Raw genomic sequence first — 6,974 nt, 5'->3', positions numbered from 1 at the left:
GTAATGTCCAATACAGTTTTTCACCGTATATAGTAGGGGAATTTACCGTTAACCATTTAACAGGATTTTACTGTAGCATTTTTACAGTCTTTTACCGTTAAATTCACGGTAATTTTTTACAGTGCAGCTAATCAAGCTCTTATAGGCATACTAGAAACTTACCAGCAGGTGTGTTGAGGCAAGTTGGAGCTAAACTCTGCAGGACACCGGCCCTCCAGGACCGAGTTTGGGCACCCCTGAGTTAGATTATAGTATCATAACTATGTATATAAAAACAATAGAAGTCTATGGAATGTCCCATTTAGCCAAGTATGTGTGTATTTCAGTAAAGTTTTCATCACTTCTAGGCAGAAATTGTTTTCTGAAAAAGCATTTTCCTTCTTTACTTTTTCAGAAAGATTTAAGAAATGCATCTGTATTTTCCTGTGACCTACAGTATGTTCTACTGCTATTCCAGTGAACTCTGTAAACACATGTAAAAAACAAATCTTGATTTCTAATCTAAACAAGGCCTCTGTGGGGGTGATTAATCGCTAGGCTAATTGTTGGTTGGTTACTAATGAGAAGACAGTGCTGGTGTTACACTGTGTGTAATTGTGTCCTCGGGGACCCTGATATCCTCCTGCTCTGTCTAGAGTTAATGTGATGTGTCTGAGAAATCGAATGCTGTCTTATTTGTCAAGCTCCATCTGTCTACAATGTCAGTGTGCCACGGGGTGAGAAGATTTCTGAATAGATGTTCTTGTCCACAAACATTCATAAAGTACTTTTAAAGTGGACTAGAGGTTTAGATGGACAATACACAAAAATATCATTAATAGTACCTATAAAGCATTTTCTCATTGCCACTAAAATAGATGCTTTAGTAGAATGGGGGCCGTAAATGTTCATGAAAGCTTGACCATATTAAACATCTGTGTGCCCATTTTGTCATCTGAGTTTTGAATGAATGTGTGTGCATGAGAGAAAGAGTGCGCATGTGGAAAAACCAATAATTGAACATCCATAAAAAAAATAAAATAAAAATATTTTCATTTTTGCAGTATTTTTAGAGTAGACATTGTACTATTTTATGACATCCAGCTGGAGTCAACAGACCTTTACTCACAGTATGCAGTATAAAAACTGACATCCTCTTTACATCGTGTGGTGCATCATTGTCTTTTTGACCATGTGTGTGTGAGTACAGTATATTCAACAGAGTCAGTTTCTGCAAAGTTGCTTTATAAAAGCCCTTGGAAAAATTGTGACAAGACCAACAACGCGTATTGCTGACGTAATATGTAAATGATATGCGTGCGGCCCGCGAGACTTGCACTTGGACCATAGTGCGGCCCGGTGGAAAAAAAGGTTGAGAACCACTGGTATAGAGGATGCATGAAAGTCTACCCTAATGTGTTCTTGATATCAAGGATGCAATGAATGCAGACTTGAGAGAATCAAACCATTAGAAATCCCAAGACTCATTGGGCATGATGTAGGCTACTGAAGCCTGTAAGCTTTAAACTTCAAGCTTAAACTTCTCACTGCAAGTTTGCAAATACGTGGTGGCTTGTAAAAGTAAACTTGTCATTTTGTGTGGTATAATTTTAATAAAGTGATAAAGACCTGGGGAAATCCTGCAGTTTTTATTGGCTTTTTAAAAAGAATCTTAACATTGACAAAGCACAAGTAACATTACACTACATGTACACAGGCCTACTCATTTATGCGAATACATGCAGTAAAATAAAAAGATCGGATGGTCAGCCTCACAAAAATGTGTTCTGTGTCCTTGTGTCCTTCCGAATTCGTTCTTTCAAGGTAGCCTGCCAAGACCGATCTCCATGAGAATGCAAGTCTGTTATTTGCGAAACAGCCTTTGTATACCAAACAACTGGCCAATGTATGTCTGAAATGTAAGTTAATCAGTATTTAATGTAATATTATTGACCAGTTACTTAATATCAGTTATTAATTATTGAACTGTTTTATTAAAGCAATATCACACACAACTGTGTTTTACTGAATATCAGCATGACTGATTATACTTTATTATGATGGCTTTATTACCAATTAAAGTGAAAGGACACATTGTAGCTGAATGGAAGTTTCCTATATGTAAATGGATTTGAATAGAACACAACCATTAAAACATTACATGCTTAAATAGGTAAATGACTGTTATGGGGGGAATCAGTCCTTTCATATAAATTTGTCTAATTGTAGTGTATTTATTCCCTAAGTAATTAATCTGATGCACCAGAAATATTTATCTGTCAGATTTAGCTTTTCAATCTTTTGCATGCATTCAGTATCCAGTTGTACTCGCTTTCAGTTTGACTTACTTATCCATGCAAAATGTTTGTTTAAAGTCAGTGCAATTATCCTTGCAATAAAATGATGATAGTAGAAAGAAGTAAGCATTTGTTAAAACCTGTTTTGCTTGTTTGAAATCATCACTGCTCGGCCAACAACAGCAGTGCTGTCAGCTGGCAAGGCAGTGAGCCCTGGGAAATACCCCCATCTATCTCTACATAACCACATTATATTTCCATCTTTGTTTTTTCTGTAGTAAATTGGTGTATGTGGTTTTCTAATATGACCATTAGACTGTTTGTGTCTTGAATAATTCTACTTCCCCCCTTCCATCCTGTCACATTTATGTCACACATTATCTGCACCATGTATTGTTATCAATATACATCTCATTTCGACACAACTAATAAGATCTGTATTGCTGACACATAAAATATTTACTTATCTGCTGCCCAAATGTATTAAAAAAGCCCTTCGGTTCAGCAGTATTAGGGTCATTTCTCAAACAGAATTGTAGCAGAAATGGCAAACAAGTCTGATAGATTCTTATCATGGCATCTCTATATGGTGTTCCACAAGGAGCTGTTATGGGTTAAAATTTGTTCTAATTTCTTTAACCAGCTAAAATAATGTATAAACATATTAAGTTCCTTCAGTAGTTAATCCAGATGAAATAATCACATTTCCATATAATTATTATCACTGTTCACATGACAGTCCAGAGGCTCCTTATTAATATTACACATATAATTTCTAGGTCCTAATCATCACAACCTTTGCAACTTTAGTTTAGTAACTTTAGTAACTTTAGTAAGAGTGTATATGACAGAGATCATATGTGATTTAGTTTGACCTCCTAATGCTACTTGGCTTTTCTCCTATTCTGAGGCTTTCCTCATAATTACTTGCCCTGTTGAGACAAGCATGTTTGCTGCCATCATCTCATGGACAATCAATCAGACCTTGGTTGAACAGATGGACCTTCAGTGACACAGGATAAAGGGTTGCCTGATGAATTTCATTCCGGAATAACACATTCACTGCTTGGCTTGCAGAAAGGTGTGCATTTTTATGTGTGAGTGTGGGAGATTGCTGTCGCACTCAACTGAATGTGCTGTGAGCATGTGCGTCTGTGTTACGAGGTCTGTGTATTTGCAACAGGCTTGGTGAATTTGACTGTCTTGCTTTCCTAAGAAGATACCCAAGGGCTTTTCTTGTATACAATTTGTACTGTGTGCTATGATTTCTCATGTATAATTGTTGGTGCAGAACCTACACAGTATCTCATCTGTTAGATCTCAGCACATGGCAGTTGTCATCAATCTCCCTGATTGTTCGTTTACTTTGGCTAATGAATACCATACATTTCATTACTTCAGTCCATTGTTGGAAAAAATATCTAGAATACTGAATAAACCTCTTTATTCTTCAAATATGGATTAGTTTCTTTGTTTATTTCGTGGTAGGGATTGAAGAAGGACACAATGAGATTGGCAGTTTTATGCCTTAGAGAGTCTTTTATTTGGCAAAAAAAGTCTCTTGAGGGTGGCCATAAAGACTCAAACAGAAGTCAGGCATGATGACCTCCAATATGCAGACAGAATGGTTGTGTTGTTGGCCCAGAGGAGCAGGGCCAGGTGGTCATTGGTTAAGTGGCTTCCCAGTTATGTTGTGCTGTTTTGGACCTCAAGGACAAGCTCTTCGTGCACAGAATTGGCATGATATACACACTGCCTTTAGCCCAACAGGCTGATCAGCATTACAGGCTCAATATGGTTAGTTAAGAGTAGGTTTAGGGTCTTGTCAACTCAGGGCACCTTCCACCACTGAGCCAGAACTGGTGCAGAGATTGAGATGGAGGGGTTTTGGCAGTGGTGACACAGTGCAATAAGCAGCAGGTGCGTCTCATTACACTCTGCCAGCAGCACTCATGCACCTCCTCATTGCCACAGACTCCTATCGTGAGCTTGGCCATGGGCTGGTGAGGGGAGGATCAGAGTGACATTAATTATAGGGTTTGCTTCTCTGTCTGTTTGCATATGCATGAAGATGTAGATAAAGGTCATCCTCAAATTTTCCAGAGATGGAACTTGTAGTGGCCAGTATTTACTGGCTTTGTATTCACATTTAACACAGAAAAGTGATATTAGGGCTGCTTCTAACAAATTGTTGTAACCTCTGGCAGTTTCAAATATTGAAAGTATGATAAAATGTAATGATTTAATTTAATTGTTTAGTCTCCTTTCCGTTAAAACATCTCTGCTGTAGCTTCATTTTTATTTTGCAATAAATGCATGACTGACATTTAGAGGACCTGTAAAATGAATGGTTTGTGAATAGGGAACCTAAAAGGCCATATGAATTAACTAGGTCACATGTTTTTGCATGATTTTATGAATTACAAAAAAGGAAATTGTTAGGCTCATCTTGAAGGTATGCGGATATTTGTAATATTAAAAGTCAAAATCAAATAGAACCTATTATAATCACTGACTGTCTACATTGGTTACAGACAGTACAGATGACCATTCAATTTATGTTGTACTCCACGCACTTGAGCTACTCCTGACAACAGGACAGAGCAGAGTAAAGGAACGTTTGCTTTTACACGTCTGGTCTAAACAGCAGCATTCAGTGTTGGTTTAACAAATAATTAAAAAATGTTTTTTAAATCATGTCAGATGATTATATTGTTTGTTTGTGGCATTTGAATGCAGATTGTTGGATGGTTTGCAAATAAACTTTTTTTGAAAGATGACACAGTGGCCACTGTATTAGATCTGAGAGCTACTGTACATCGCAGTTCATAAGTAAAGCCAAAACTGTCAATGACAGTTGACAGTGTTTGCATGTGTGTGTCAATGACAGTTTTGCAATAGCTGGGGGTGTTGATACTTTTTCCTATGCATTTATGTTTACAATCAATAGTTACAGTTTACTAACAGTAGTGCTGGGCGGTATACCGGTTCATACCGAATACCGGTGTTTATTTTTGTTATGATATGAATTTTTAAAATACCGCAATACCGGTGTATGTCGCTTAAACAACGTTCGGAACGCGACACCGTTTGAAAGCGGTCCCTTTTCACTGGTTCACTGTGGTGAGGGAACAGCTGTATGTGTTACTAAGCCTGAAAGTTCCGAAACTGAAGCTGTAGAACTAATAGATTAACACCCGGTCATGAAAAAAAAAAAAATACCGTCATGTACCGTGAAACCGGTATAATTTTGAAAAATACCGTGATATAAATTTTTGGTCATACCGCCCAGCACTAACTAACAGGCCTTAAAACGGATCAGAATTTGCAAATATATTACTTTTTTGTGCAAAAAACTTCATTAACATTTAAAGTGAACCTCAAGGGACAAATTAAAATAATTAAAAAAATCTGTCTCATGATACTTTTAATGAGGTAATTATGTGCTGCTGTTTCTGAAAACACTCACAGATGCAGCCTTAATATCACCATAGACTTATGAGAGAAGTTTATTTATTTATTTATTTTCATGTTCTTAACTGTATGACCATGAGGTTAAAATTCATGAAACTTTCTGTTATTGCTGTTGTACAGGATGTACAGAATGAAATTGTCAACAATATGTCCACGTTCATAGTCTTAAACTGCTAAACTGATTGCAGAAGTAAATAAAAGGGTAAACAATGACAAAGATATTACAAAATGAATGCTTCTATCAATGAGTTCTCATGTTTAGATTGCAAATGAAATCGAGTAAAACAGCCTGACAGGCCACTGGGAAGGAAGAACACATGAACTGCTGATGTTGTGCAAAGTTGCATGGTTGTGGTTGCAAGCATGTTGGTTAAAATGGGGACGACACAACAATCTTTTTTGTTCTGCTTTAAGTTATTTGCATTAAACAAAACAATGACAAAATAACCATTTCCTCTCACAAGACATTACCACACATGCAAACACGGTTCTCTGTAGATTGGAGCTTCTTGCATCTATACAAAAATACTTGGTCTCTAGCAAAACATAAGTTTCCATTTGCCATTATGTGTCCTGTAGGTGTTTTTTGGAGGAAAGAGCCTAAGAACATTGTCTCATGATGCCATGTCATTGCAATTGTTTGTTTTATTTAGCCTATTTATGTGCCAAACCAAGTGATGTGTCTTTTGCACAAAACCTTGGGAACACAGTTCATATTAGCCAGGAGATATCCCATGGGAAAAATGTATTGCTCCATGCTTTTCCTAAGCTCAGGAGACTTAGATGAGATTCTTATATATCTCTCATTTTAGTATCAACAGCATTTCAGATATTTCTCCTAAAATTCCTTAGGAGAAATGGAAGTAGACACAAATGAGACATGAGAAATATTTGAGAAAAAAAAGAGTCCAAACTGAGAATGTGGTGGAAGAAACAGAATATATCTTTATTGTCTTGCTGCAATCTCTATCAAGACTCCATTATAGGAATATTTTATTGCTCAGAGTTTGCTCTTTCTAAACTCAGGAGACTTAGTTGTGATTCTCATGTATTTCTCATTTTAGTATCAACAATGTCTCAGATGGTTCTCCTAAAATTCCTTAGGAGAAATAAAAGTTGACACAACTGAGACATGAGAAATATCTGAGAGAAAGGAGTCCAAAATGAGAATGGACTGTGAGAAACATGGGAGATCTCCTTATTGTCTTGCTGTAATCTCTTTCA

Source organism: Sinocyclocheilus rhinocerous, unplaced genomic scaffold (genome assembly GCF_001515625.1).
Source record: "Sinocyclocheilus rhinocerous isolate Xijiao unplaced genomic scaffold, SAMN03320098_v1.1 scaffold1182, whole genome shotgun sequence".
Lineage (NCBI taxonomy): Eukaryota > Metazoa > Chordata > Actinopteri > Cypriniformes > Cyprinidae > Sinocyclocheilus > Sinocyclocheilus rhinocerous.
This window is presented reverse-complemented; position numbering follows the sequence as displayed.